The 12,573-nt window shown below is 40.2% G+C and overlaps 1 protein-coding gene across 1 annotated transcript in view; it reads left to right on the forward strand.

The window, feature by feature from the left end:
* The window catches only part of ARHGAP15 (Rho GTPase activating protein 15), a 606,659-nt gene that overhangs the window by 546,992 nt on the left and 47,094 nt on the right, over positions 1-12,573 (forward strand). The window lies entirely within an intron of this gene.

Here is a 12,573-nt window from a genome sequence, read left to right on the forward strand (position 1 = left end):
AATTCACTTTGCTCGTCTGTAAAATGTTGATTCAGATTGATAAGGTGCTATCCATGTAAAAAGCTAAGAAAAGAGAATGAAGGTAGGAAAAAAAAACAAGTGTAAAGGCCCAGAGGTCCACAGAACTTGATGTACTTGAAAAACAGAAAGCAGGCCAGGATGGCTAAACTTAACAAACTAGGGGTGGTGGGGATTGGAGTTAAGGTCATAGCCGTTAGACTGACTGCTGTCAGATCGAATAGGTTCTTGTGGGCCTCACCGAGAGCTTTGGATTGTATTCTAAGTACAATTACAAACCATAAAGAGTGCTAAATTGAAGGAGTATAAAAGATCACTCTGGCTGCCATGTGGAGAATGGATTGCAAAATGGAAGCAGGGAGACCTACCTGTAAGGTGGCAACCATAGTGGTCCAGATGAGTGGTAATGATAGCTTATGTGGAGTCCTTAAAGAGATAGATTGGTGATGGGTCAGGTTGGATCTGCTGCTGGTCAGAATGCAGTTGGAAAAGGAAAGGAGAATTCAAGTGTGCCCCTTAGGGTTTGGGCTTAGGCAAGTGAAGAAATGGTAGTACGACACAGATGGGTTGAATAGGAAGAGCAGACTGGCAAGTTCCATTTTGGACGTGTTAGGTTTGAAATGACTGTTACTCATTTGCTCTCTGTTAACACCTTCTTCAGATAAGTCAGAGTGCAATACAAGTGATGAGGTTTTATCTTTCACCATATACCTATAGTAATGTTGAATCCTGATAGAGTGTCACATAGATTGGACAGTTTTGTTTTTGTGAGATTGAATCTCCTTAATCACCCATTCCTTGGGTTGAGTCATTCCTACAGATTATTGAACTAATCCATTACATGATTTTTAACTGTGAATTTAATACACGTAACTGCACACAAAAAACTTAAGCATCAGCGGTGCATGTAGATTAAAAAGTGAAATTTGCCTGCTGATTACGCTTAGCCTTCTGAACAGAAGTAACAAACATTCTTGTGTATATGTGTATACACATATAAACATATGTGTATATGACTGTTATTATGTTAAGGTTTATCATACTGAACATATTGTTCTGCAATATTTTGCAACTCATGGACAGTTTTCCATTTCATTAGACAGACTTATGTGATTCTCACTAATAATGACATAGTCTTCCATAGTATGGGTAGTCCATAATTGGCTTAATCAGTCACTGCATTAGGGAACATGATTTAATCTAATCCATCATATTAGTTTCTTTCTTATTTTACCCCAGAGGAGAACCTGTGCCAAAGTTCAGACCATCCTTTATTGCTAGAATATCCCTTCTTATCACCTCCACATACTGGCCATAAGGGGAAACCCAGTGTGGCTTAGTGAAAGGATCTTGGATGGGCTTTAAGGAAATAGAGAGCTCTAGAGTCAAATCCTTATTCTCTACTTTACTCTTCTTATGATCTCAAGAACATGAAATTGGATTAAATAATATCAACCATACCTTGTGGTCATCAGAATTAAATGAGATGATGCATAAAATGCCTGGCACAAGGTAAGCATTCCTCAAATGTAAATTCTTTTCCCTTAGGATCCAGACATATCATGAAAGGGGTTTCAAGTTACAAGTAAATACTGGAGTGCTCATGCCAGTAACTTTAACTGGACAAAGTCATGAAACAAATGGAAAAGTATACTCTTTAATGCTATGCAATACCTAGTCTTGGAGATCTTGAGAAATATCCATTACTCGGTCTCAATCATTCCTTTTTTTCCCCCAACTGAACGAACAGCTATAAAATGAAGAAACTTAGAGTCAGCTAAAGCCTCCTTTGAAAAAAATAAAACACACAGATGAAAATCCATCCAATTAAAAACCTTGGAAGGATGAGAATCCTCCACCTTTATGCCACACCATCCCATTATTATATCACCTTCACAGCATTCACATTATAAGATTTTTCATTATAAATGAAGAGAAAAGTGTTATTTGCTAGTCACCAACCTTTCTTGAGTGGTGTGACCATATTCCGCCCTGCACTGATTTATAAACTGGGTTTAATTATGCATAAGTGTGTGCACATGACTATATCTTGTTAATCATTTTTTGCTAAGTTTTAATAAACAGCCAATCGTGGCATGTCATGAAAGCCTGAGAAGACTAAATAAGAAGATTATTTAATAGGAATTTAAAAATATTCGTGTTTGAAAGAATCATTAGAATGTTTTCCTTAGTCCTGATGCATTTGGTAGTTCTTCAGAAAATCTACCATCAACACTTGTGTGTAGTGTTTATTTCAAATTGTTGCAAATATATATATTTTGAAGTTTGTTTAGTGAGGGTCAGGGAATGTAGTGAAGTGCCAAAAATTCCACTTGACCTATGTACTCTGTAGCCAAGAGAAGAGAACTCCATTTTTTGAGCAGCACTGGATTAAACGTTCCCTTGAAAGCAGAGCTTTCTACCAACTACCAACTGAGGAAGCTTAATACAGTACAATTGGACTATAGGGTGGATGCCAGTTGTGTCTTCCAAAGCCAGAAGTTTTAAAGGGTTGTGATTACATTAAGCATAAGATTACACAATGGCTGAACCTGCTGAATAGTCTCAGAGTCCAGCGTCCTCACTCTTGATCAAACTCAAGGTCAAGTTCTATGCTTCTGCTGTGCTAAAATGAGACCAGAAATTCAGAATAAGCTATCATCTCAAAATGCCATCAACCAGAAACCTTTATTAATAGCCACTTTCACAAATTGACATTACAGTGATAAGTACTGTAAGGTCCTGTAGTACCTTCTGAATCATCACATAAATGGCAAGTTCTATCTCTACAAAATATGTGTCAAGTGCATTTTCCTTTAGCCTGCTTCTTTGGAAAGTCAGGGAGGCAAAGTGAAGATGAAGTTAATGAAGAAGGAGGACCTAGAAAGATAAGGTTTAGTTGCTGATGGGCTGTAGTTGGAGATTAAAAGCCAGGCAAAGAAGTTACATAAGCAATAGAGAACCATTGAAACTTTATTTATGGGACACTTGTATAATGTGCTCAGTGTTTATGAAAGTAGTCCAACAACCGAGTGTAGGGTGAACAAGATAGAAGGAGAAAAGAACCCAGGAGGCCACATGGGAGTTGTGGTTGGATTAGAGTGATGAACATCAAATGGAAAGACATGGCCTAAATCTTGAGAATTTTCAGAGGAAAATTCCACACAATTTTTATTTCTCTCATTTCTTTATCCCCATATCCCATCAGCCATGCAGTTAAGTCTCAGGTTTCAATGCTAGGTGATTGTGAAAATAGTCCCTCTGACAACAACAACAACAACAACAACAATAATAAAGCAAAAGGAGATATTGTGTAGAAGGGTGCACCCTTTTTCTCTATTTTGCAAATATAGAGAAAGAGGAAGATGAGGTTATTGAAAACTAATTAAATAGGATGAATCCCATTTTGTCAGATGTATATTGAATCAAGCCCTTTACATGCTGCCAGGTAGGATGTACCAACCAGCATAGTAGGAAAGCCATATATGTAATATATTTCAAGAATAAAAACCTTCCAAATCTTCATGTCTTTTGAGCCAGTCATCTTAAGTAATGAGGGAGGCAGTTTACGCAGACAAAATTACTTATGACAGTTGTATTTGCACTGGTAAAAACTTGGAAACAACCTAAGTGTCCAGTGATAGGGGAAGGTTATATAGAACATGACACATCATATCAGCTTAGTGAAATGTAGTTCATGGATAATTGTTTTTTTTTCTTAATTTGGAGATAAGTTAAAGTCAGGGATACAATATCTTATGTACTCAAAAAGAGTATAAGTATGTGGGAAATTTGTGCATCTAGAAAAGACTAAAAAGTTTTGTTGAGATGTTAATATTTCTTTCTTATAGTCATTAAGTTATGAGAGTTTTTTTTCCCAATGTGTTGCTTTTTCTGTCCTAATAATAGTATAGAAGGCAATATTGAGGTTAAGAAAACAGGTAAAGAGAGCAGGCTTTGGAGTTAGGCAGATCTGAATGTGAGTCTTGGCTCTGCCACTTATGGAAGGTGTAACTGAACAAATAACCTCTAAGCTTTCATTTTCTCATCTGCAAAATGGAGATCATAATAGAACCTATTTCTCTGGTGAGGAGTAAATGAATAGTGTTTTTAAAGAGTCTCACACAGTACCTATCACTTACTATGTTCTAGATAAACATTATGCATCAGCATGTATCATTTTTATAGGGAGAGAAAAAGAAGATAATTTTTTAATAAAATAAATGTAGGGAGAATTTTAAAAGCTGGGTTGCCAAATTTCCTGGCCTCCAGAAAATGTTTTATCTCACCACAGAATCTTTTTCCAAAACCTGAGTCCCTACACTGGCCTGACTCAGCCAGTTTCCCCTAGTCCCAGGGAGGCTGATTTCACCTGTTTGACCAACCATATGACATTCCACACCATGCCAAATCCCTTGTGAAATGCCCAGACCAACTCTACCTGTCCTTAACTCTCCATCTGCCTGATTTGCATCTTGTCCCATGTTCACAGATCAGAGTATTTTTACCTTCGAAGTGATAGCTTGCTAAGATCAGCTACTCTACCTTAAGTCTTAGGCCGGTGTGAGGAGGCTGGAGAAAGGGCACAGTCTTCTCTGCTTCTTGTCCAGAGCCTCCCCTGTTACAGCAGTTTCCTAAGGACAGATCTCTTGCCTTGTAGTCTTACTTAGCATAAGATTCTCGCAGTGAGGGTGCGTGGGTGGCTCAGTCGGTAAAGGGTCTGCCTTCGACTCGGGTCGTGATCCCAGAGTCCTGGGATCGGGCCCTGCATCGGGCTTCCTGCTTGGCAAGGAGCCTGCTTCTCCCTCCCCAACTCTCCCTGCTTGTGTTCCCTCTCTCGCTGTGCCTCTCTCTGTCAAATAAATAAAATCTTTAAAAAAAAAAAAAAAAAGATTCTCACAGTGAGAATTTCCTGCCAGACAGCACAAGCACACTGGCTTCATGGGAGCCTGGTAAGTGAGACACGTTGAAGCCGGTAGGGCCTTATCCTGTGCCTCAAACAGCCTGTGTAAACACTATTAGAATCCTATCAACTACGTGTCTACCTGATATGTAGCACTGATCTTTGGAAGTTCTGGCATTCCTATTGTTATTACTCTGAGTAAGGTGTTCTAGCTGTGGCTGCAGTCTTTCCCCACATTTTTATTTCCAGGATAAAAATCATACATGAAACGTACAGCAAATTTAGAAATAAATACAAAAAGTATTCCCGCCAAGCTAAATTGAACTCATTAGCCGGATTAACTTTGTGGCTTGAGTTTTGGAAGCCAAAACAATCTCACATTTTTGAGTGGGGCAGGACATGAAAGAACATTCCATTCCCATGTAGGGTATACATTGTTCAGAGAAAGTCAAAATGTCTTAGAAATGGGTGGCTGTTAGAGATGACTAATTGTCATTCACTGATTTTCAAAAATAGCTTTGGAAGAATATATTTGCTGCAGACTTTAGAGGCAAATAAATATTCTTATAGGAGACTTGCACTTTGTAAAATAGGTTGAAAAGAAAGCTAAAAAATCTTCCCTGTTGCATTGACTCTAAGAAAATTGCCCAGCTGTTCATAGAATTCCAAGGTGAAGGAATGATATGGCTGAATAGACAAATCTCATGGAAGCATGCCAGTTGAATGCCTTGTTGAAAGGCTAAACTGTTGAGCTATGGCTATTTTGTGAGAGTAAACTGATATTTAAAGCTTCTCTGTGGTCTTCATGGGTGTTAAATAAAATATTCTACAAGAACATGTCAGAGGCAACTCAAATGATGATGACCTAGAAATTGTATGAGGAAACAATGGTGAGGAAATAATTCATCCACCTTGACTGTAAAATGGCATGGTGAGCATTTCTGATATTTGGGGGGGGGGGGTGGGGAATGACACATGGCCAAAGAATGAACCTGATAGCCCATGAGCTCTTGCCCCTCTCTCTGGTCTTCAAGACCAATGGCTGGTGAAGCTCTCTGCCTCCCATCAGGCCTCCGAGTGCTCAGCTCTGGTGTGCTTTGGAGCAGGCTATGTTTTTCTGTGCTGTCTTCTGGCACTCCACCCTTTTTCTGTACACTTTGGTCGCTCACCCAACCATAATACCTGATAGCCAACGACTTGCAGGCCATGGGTATTTTTACTGGAAAACGAGGAACCTGTACAAATTGTTATTTTCTTTTTTCTCTCTTTTTTCTTTTCCCTTTTTTTTTTTTTCCTGAGGGACAAGGGCTGCAAGTCGTTTGAAATAAGCCAGAAGCCTAATAGCTCCTTTGCTTGTGTATTTGAAATGGCACCCTAATCACTTTGAAGAGCTAATGTACTTCCTATGGGCCTGAAATTTCTCAACTGGACTCCCGTGGCAGAATTTGGCCTGGTAGTTAAGAAAATTAATTACTCTGATCGTGAGGATGAAGCAATAGTTCCCAACTCCCTGTAGTAATCATTAAAATGTCATCTACTTAGGAGACATCTTGGCACAGGATTTATAAGGTTTGTGAGCTGGGGACTAAGGTTCAATGATCCTTCCAGTGGTGGATCCTTGTTTTGGAGGAAGGCTTTGGGAGATAAGGTTTTTAAGACAGCAGGGAAATTATTACTTTAGATCTTTTAATTTAACATTTGAATGGTAACATTAGCCACTGAATAATAGGAAACAAAACAAAACTTAAAATGACTACTGCTCATTTGTCACTGGGTTCTCTGTGGTTAGTGGTAGTCCACCCCATGCGGGTATTTCCCTCATAAGAGGTAAATTTTTTAAGTTGTCCCATCCTTCTCCACTATGAAACTTGGCCTTTTACCTAATGGAAGGAACCAGGGATCTGGAATCAGAAGATATAGGCTCAAGTCCCAACCTCAGCCCTTAGAAACTACAACATTAAGAAAAGCTTTTAATGTCTTTAAACCCTCCCTTTCGATCATGTGTGAAATAGGTCAAATAAATTCACACTTAGGAAAATGTTTGTCAGCTGTGAAATCCTGTCTATTCCTTTAGGAAGTCTTAAATACATTCCCACTATATTCCAGGCACTGGACTGGATCATAGGTTGGCCAAGTATGGCCTGCCCTTGAGCTACATACAGCTTGCTGCCTGTTTTTGTTAATAAAGTTTTATTGAAACACACACACACCCATATGTTTATGTATTGCCAATGGCTGTTTTCATGCTACAATGGCAAGAGTTAAATAGTTGTGACAAGTTGCACAAGGCCAAAAATATTTACTATCTGACCCTTTACAGAAAAAGTTTGATGGCCCCTCAACTCAATGCTAGAGGCATAAGGAGGACTCCTACCCTCACTTCTCCTATGGTCTCCTGGCATAGATAAATTAGTAAACAATTGCAATAAATACGGTGCAAAGTTGCAAGACGCTGTGAGAGCCCCAACCAGGAGCTGGAATTTAGCCTAGAGAAACCAAAGAATGCCTCCCAGAGGAGACGGAACAGGCTATCTTTAAAGATGTTGTTTTGGCAGACAGCACAAGCAGAGACCAGGTACAAAGACGTGTGGAGGAGGAGAACTATGGTGTGGTGAAGAAAGAGCGAATCCTCTGGCATGATTGGAGGATTCGCAAGTATAAAAGAAGTAGGAGAACGTAAGCCTAGAATGTAGTGAGCTAGAGCTAACTCATGAAAGACCTTTCACAGGCTTTGTTGAGGAATTTGAAATTCATTCTTTAGACATTAGGTAAATCATGGAAGGGTCAGAAGCAGGGAGTTAAGATGACGGGATTTCTATTTATAAAGATCACAGTCTTTGGAAGGGTGAAGGATAGCCTGTAGGAGGGCAACACTAGAGATAGTGAAACCAGTCGTGAGGGTACAAGCTAGAGATCCCAAACTAAGGAGGTGATGGGAGGAACAAGGACGTGGGATGGATGCAAGAGGCACAGAGGAGGTAGATTCAATAGGACATGCACACCGAAGGTATGCAAGAGGTTAGGAAGAAGAGGAGTCCCAAGTTATGGACTAGCTTGAGTGGTGATACCCTCAACTCACAGAGAGGAAAAGCATAAAATTAGAGGTATGAAAGAAGTTGAAAGTTTGGGGATGTGATGTGGGATTCTTGATAGTTCACTAGCGAATTCCATTTGAAGATAAGCAATATCTGTTGGGAATGCAGGAAAGGTAATTGGGATCTAGGTATGAATTTGGGAGTCATCAATTTAAAGGTGGAATGGGGCAAGGTCATGAATAACCCCAAGGGACAGTGTGAAGCCAGAAGAGAGCTGAGGACAGATTCCTGGGGTTGTCTAGCATTGAAAGAGTGGTCAGAGGAAGACGCTGGGGTGAGAGTCTGAGAATGGCACACATGGTGATAGAGAATTTGGCAAGAGCAGAGGTCTTATGTTTTTTGGCTGGGATTATTACTTCTACACAGGGGGGCTAGTAAATTCTCGTGGTAACGGGACATCAGGCAGAATTTCTGGTAATGAGCAGCTACTGTTCTATCCTTCATCGTTTGCTTCTTGAGAAATCACAGGAATAAATATAATAACCGAGCAGGAAAAAAATGTTATTCTATAGCATAATGAGGTCCTGAAAAATACTGATAAAGATGGAAATTATAAAGAACTGAATGGGTGCCCTCTGCCATTAGATCATAGGTTCTAGGAGGGTAGGAATTTGTGTCACTTTGATTCCTGCTATATCCCCAGAGCTTAGTACAGTGTCCCAAACATTATAGATCCTCAGTCATTTTTGTTGAACATGACTTCACGGAATAAGAAGATAATAATCTAATAGCCAGTAATGGTTCCAGTTGGCACCTTGATATAGTTCAGACTAGAACCAGGGAATATTCCATATTGAGAGTATTGGTTAGTAAGCTGTTCCTGTCAAGTTTCTCTCTCCTCACCTGATATTTATCTTTTCATCATGATGAAGAGAAAAGCAGCTGTAATTGCAAGAGAAACAATATTAATATTAAGATTGCATGTTAAGAGACCCTGAGTACGATGAATGAGTGGTCAAAGAGGCTTCCCCTGCTGAGGGAGCCTTGGTTAGGGAATGTGTGAGTGCCCACCAGTGTTGGAGCCTGTGAGGTAAATTCACTGGTGTCCAAGGTGAGTTGCCAGTGCTTCTGATTTCTTAATTGTCTGGGATTTGTAAGAGATCTTGGAATAGAAAAACTTCATTTCACATCTCCTGTCATGGCTCCCACTACAAAACTAAAGAATCTTTATCACTCCTGTCTCCTATGAACCCACCCTGACCATCGCTGCTTCCAGATCCAATCTTGACTTCCTACCACCTGGAATTATTGAGCACTAGGTGAAGCAAACGAACAACAATGATCTTGACTACAAGAATTTGCCCTCTGCTCTTAAGTATATAAAAAATTTGATTCTCCTGTTTAACGGAGCAGAAACACAGCAAACTTCAAAGTGGAAGGGGGAAAAAAAAAATCAACCAGACCTCAAGTCACCTGATTTCCAGTCCACTAGACCACACTCTGCTTTCTTGCCAATACCAATACTCGATTGTGTTTCCAGGGAAGAAGGAATGGTAAAACAAAGAGTGAGAAAGACCAGCCAACTATGATAGAGGCACAGACCTATCCCTTGAATTCCCTTTTTTTAATTGAACACCAGCTATAATCCCAGCTCTTTAAATAAAATTACCTAACTAATTTGTAAATTGACATATTTATATAAGGGGTTTTCTGGCTGTCTGTTCTCTCTCTCTCCTTCCCTCTCTCTCTGTCTCCCTGTAACACATTGCTTTGCACCCAAAAAGCACCAGGGAAACTTTGATTCCTGGGGTTCTTTTTAGAAACAAGTTCCAAATCCACGTTCATTAATGCTGCATGTGTGTGTGTGTGTGTGCATGTGTGTGTCTACGCACCCTTAGAGAAAGCACGTTTTTTAAAAGGCAACGATGGTTCTGCCTTTTACCACCTTCTTTCTCCTCTTTAAATGGAAAGCGCTGAACCCAGATGCCCAACCACGGAAGATATTCTTCCAGAAGCAGCATCTGGCTTCCTGGCAAGCCCTACAGGCGAGTTGTTTGGGGAGCTTTGCAGTTGTCTCTCGGTCTGTCACGTGTATCAGAGACCGTGGCCTCTCTGGCTGGCATGTCCAGACAGCTGCCAATTCCTTTCAGTTCACCTTTAATTCTGAGAATGAGTTTCCTCATTTTAATTTCTTACCGGACCTATTTTTTTTCTCCCCACTGCCCATATGAACTCTAGGACAAGATGCATTTCTCATTGCTGCCTGCCTGTCAACTTCCTTTGCAGACCTCTGTCTTTTGAACCCAAGTGAAATTCTCAGCCATTTAGTACTACATTCAAAGAGGTGACTTTAAATAATATTTCTTAGCCATTTCTTGTCAGCATAGCTCCTTGTAAACTGTGGGGTCGTTCCCTGAAAAAAAGAAAAGCAAAACATTCCATTGGAGTAATTTATTCTGGTCTGTACACAAGACATGAAAGTATTCTTGACATTTGTGTATTATTTAGTTAAATCATATTGGCTCCCCACATCCTTGTCACACCATGAACAAAAGAGCATTGCAGGACTGGAAAACATGAGGCAACATGGCAGCATTACAAATAGCACCTGCTTCAGGGTACTAAATTTTTTAAAGTAGCTTCATTTTTTTTTTTTACCTGTATATGTATATATTTGTGTGTGTGTGTGTGTGTGTTTACTTGTGAAGGATTCTGTGGGGGTTTTTTTATGGATAATTGTTAAGAACATAGAGTCCGATGGTAGCCCACGCATGAGGAAGCCGTGACAAGGTGCTGACAAGTCCAGCAGCAGTACCCAGAATGCAGAGGAGAAAGCAGAAATTAGAGCTGCAGGGTGACATCCAGGAATAGTTAACACGGGGTAGCTGCACATTTCCATGTTGTTGGTTTTTTTTTTTCCCCTGCATGCAAGAAAAAGTGCAGATTATATATGAGATTTCTGATCTCAAGATTGTATTGTCTGGGCTGAGAAAACATGGGACTTAGCAGTGGACAGGAGGAAATCTCAGCCATTAATAATAATTTGTCTGTGGCCAGTGGCAGACTCAACGCACACTTGACTTTGAAGAGATACACAACTGAAATCATGGGCTTAACTGGAATGAGAGCGTCTGGGGAACAAGGAAACGAATTTAGGGGCTGTTTGGATCAGGACATTGGGAAAATCTCCTTTGAAACCATCTGTATGACAGTAGAGCTCAAATTTAAGATTAGAATTTTTAAGTCTGTTTTATCTCTGCCTCAATGACATTTTTTGGTCTGTAATTTTTCCTCAGGTGAATTTGTTAATGTGCACAAAGGAAGTTGAAATACATGCAGAACTTAGAAACTTTACTAAATATCACCCTTTGTGTAGAGATGACTGTGTCTCACTTCCAGTAATTTCTTCTCTTCTGTATCATATGCACATTCTTTTTAACCAGGCTATTTTCTCTTACATTTTCCCTTTTTCTACCCCCCTGCCTTTCCTGCCTTATATCATCATCATCCTTAAATTCTTCCTCCCACTCCCCTCACTCTGAGAAGTCTCTTCACCCTCAAGTATTGCTGCCTACATCAATCTCCCCTTTATTCAGGACCCACGATAGTTATATACCCAGTAACTATCATGATAGACACGGAGCTGGAAACGAAGACAGTTTTACCCGGATGACAATCAGCCCCTAGGAGCTGGGAACGTCATTCAGTTGTGAGGCCTCCCTCCCTGACCCCTGCGAAGTTCACTTCCCTCACCTCACTCTCACTCCCAACTTTGTGGCTCCAGACCCTCCTCTTCTCATGAGATTGGCAAACCACATTTGCCTCCTCAGCCAGCCCTACTGTGGCCGCTGTCTTTATAGGGATTCTGTTAGTCTACCCATCTGTTTGAGGAAACCTCTGCTCTTTTCTTTCTCACGTTCAAAGAGACAAGTAGAACACTCGGGGACAGAGCCGTAGCAAGCAGGAGGCAAGACACGGGTGCTGGCACTCCAACACGAATAACACTTTTTTTCCTGCTCTCCATGAACTGACAGTCAGCACACACCTCTTAATAAATACTTCTTCCTTCATCAGTTTGTTCACTCATTCATTCATTTCACTCACTAATGAATTCCTTTATTTCCCACCATGTTTGGGATATGAAAAGAAAGAAGAAATTACCTCTGCTGTAAAGGAATGTTTATCTAATTAATTTGTGTCTCTGTGCTTGGACATCAGAACAGATTTCCTCACATAGTGAAAAGATATGCAAAGTGATATTTTACCTAAAATCTGATTTTTTTAACCCATTTGAACACTTTTTTTTTTTTTAGCAATCATTTCACATCCCAGAAAAATTCTACTGTTAAAAACACAACTCTTCTCCAATGAGAGCACAAGTCTTCCTCTTGGCCCCCTGCTCACCCATCTTTTTCCATTTCTTTTTCACTTCCAACTGCCATTCCGGGGTCGTAAGTGCTTCCCTGGTACTGACCTTTGAGTCATCGGAAGGGGATTCCATTCCCTCTCCTAGGGCCACATTTCCTGCTTAGGGTTGGAGATCCCCCACAGAGATAGTGAGGCATTTTATGGGTGCTTTACATGCCCCATTCTATTTTTCTAACTAGCAAGAAGGGA

The sequence above is a fragment of the Neomonachus schauinslandi genome, chromosome 3, assembly GCF_002201575.2.
Source record: "Neomonachus schauinslandi chromosome 3, ASM220157v2, whole genome shotgun sequence".
NCBI classification, from domain to species: Eukaryota; Metazoa; Chordata; class Mammalia; order Carnivora; family Phocidae; genus Neomonachus; species Neomonachus schauinslandi.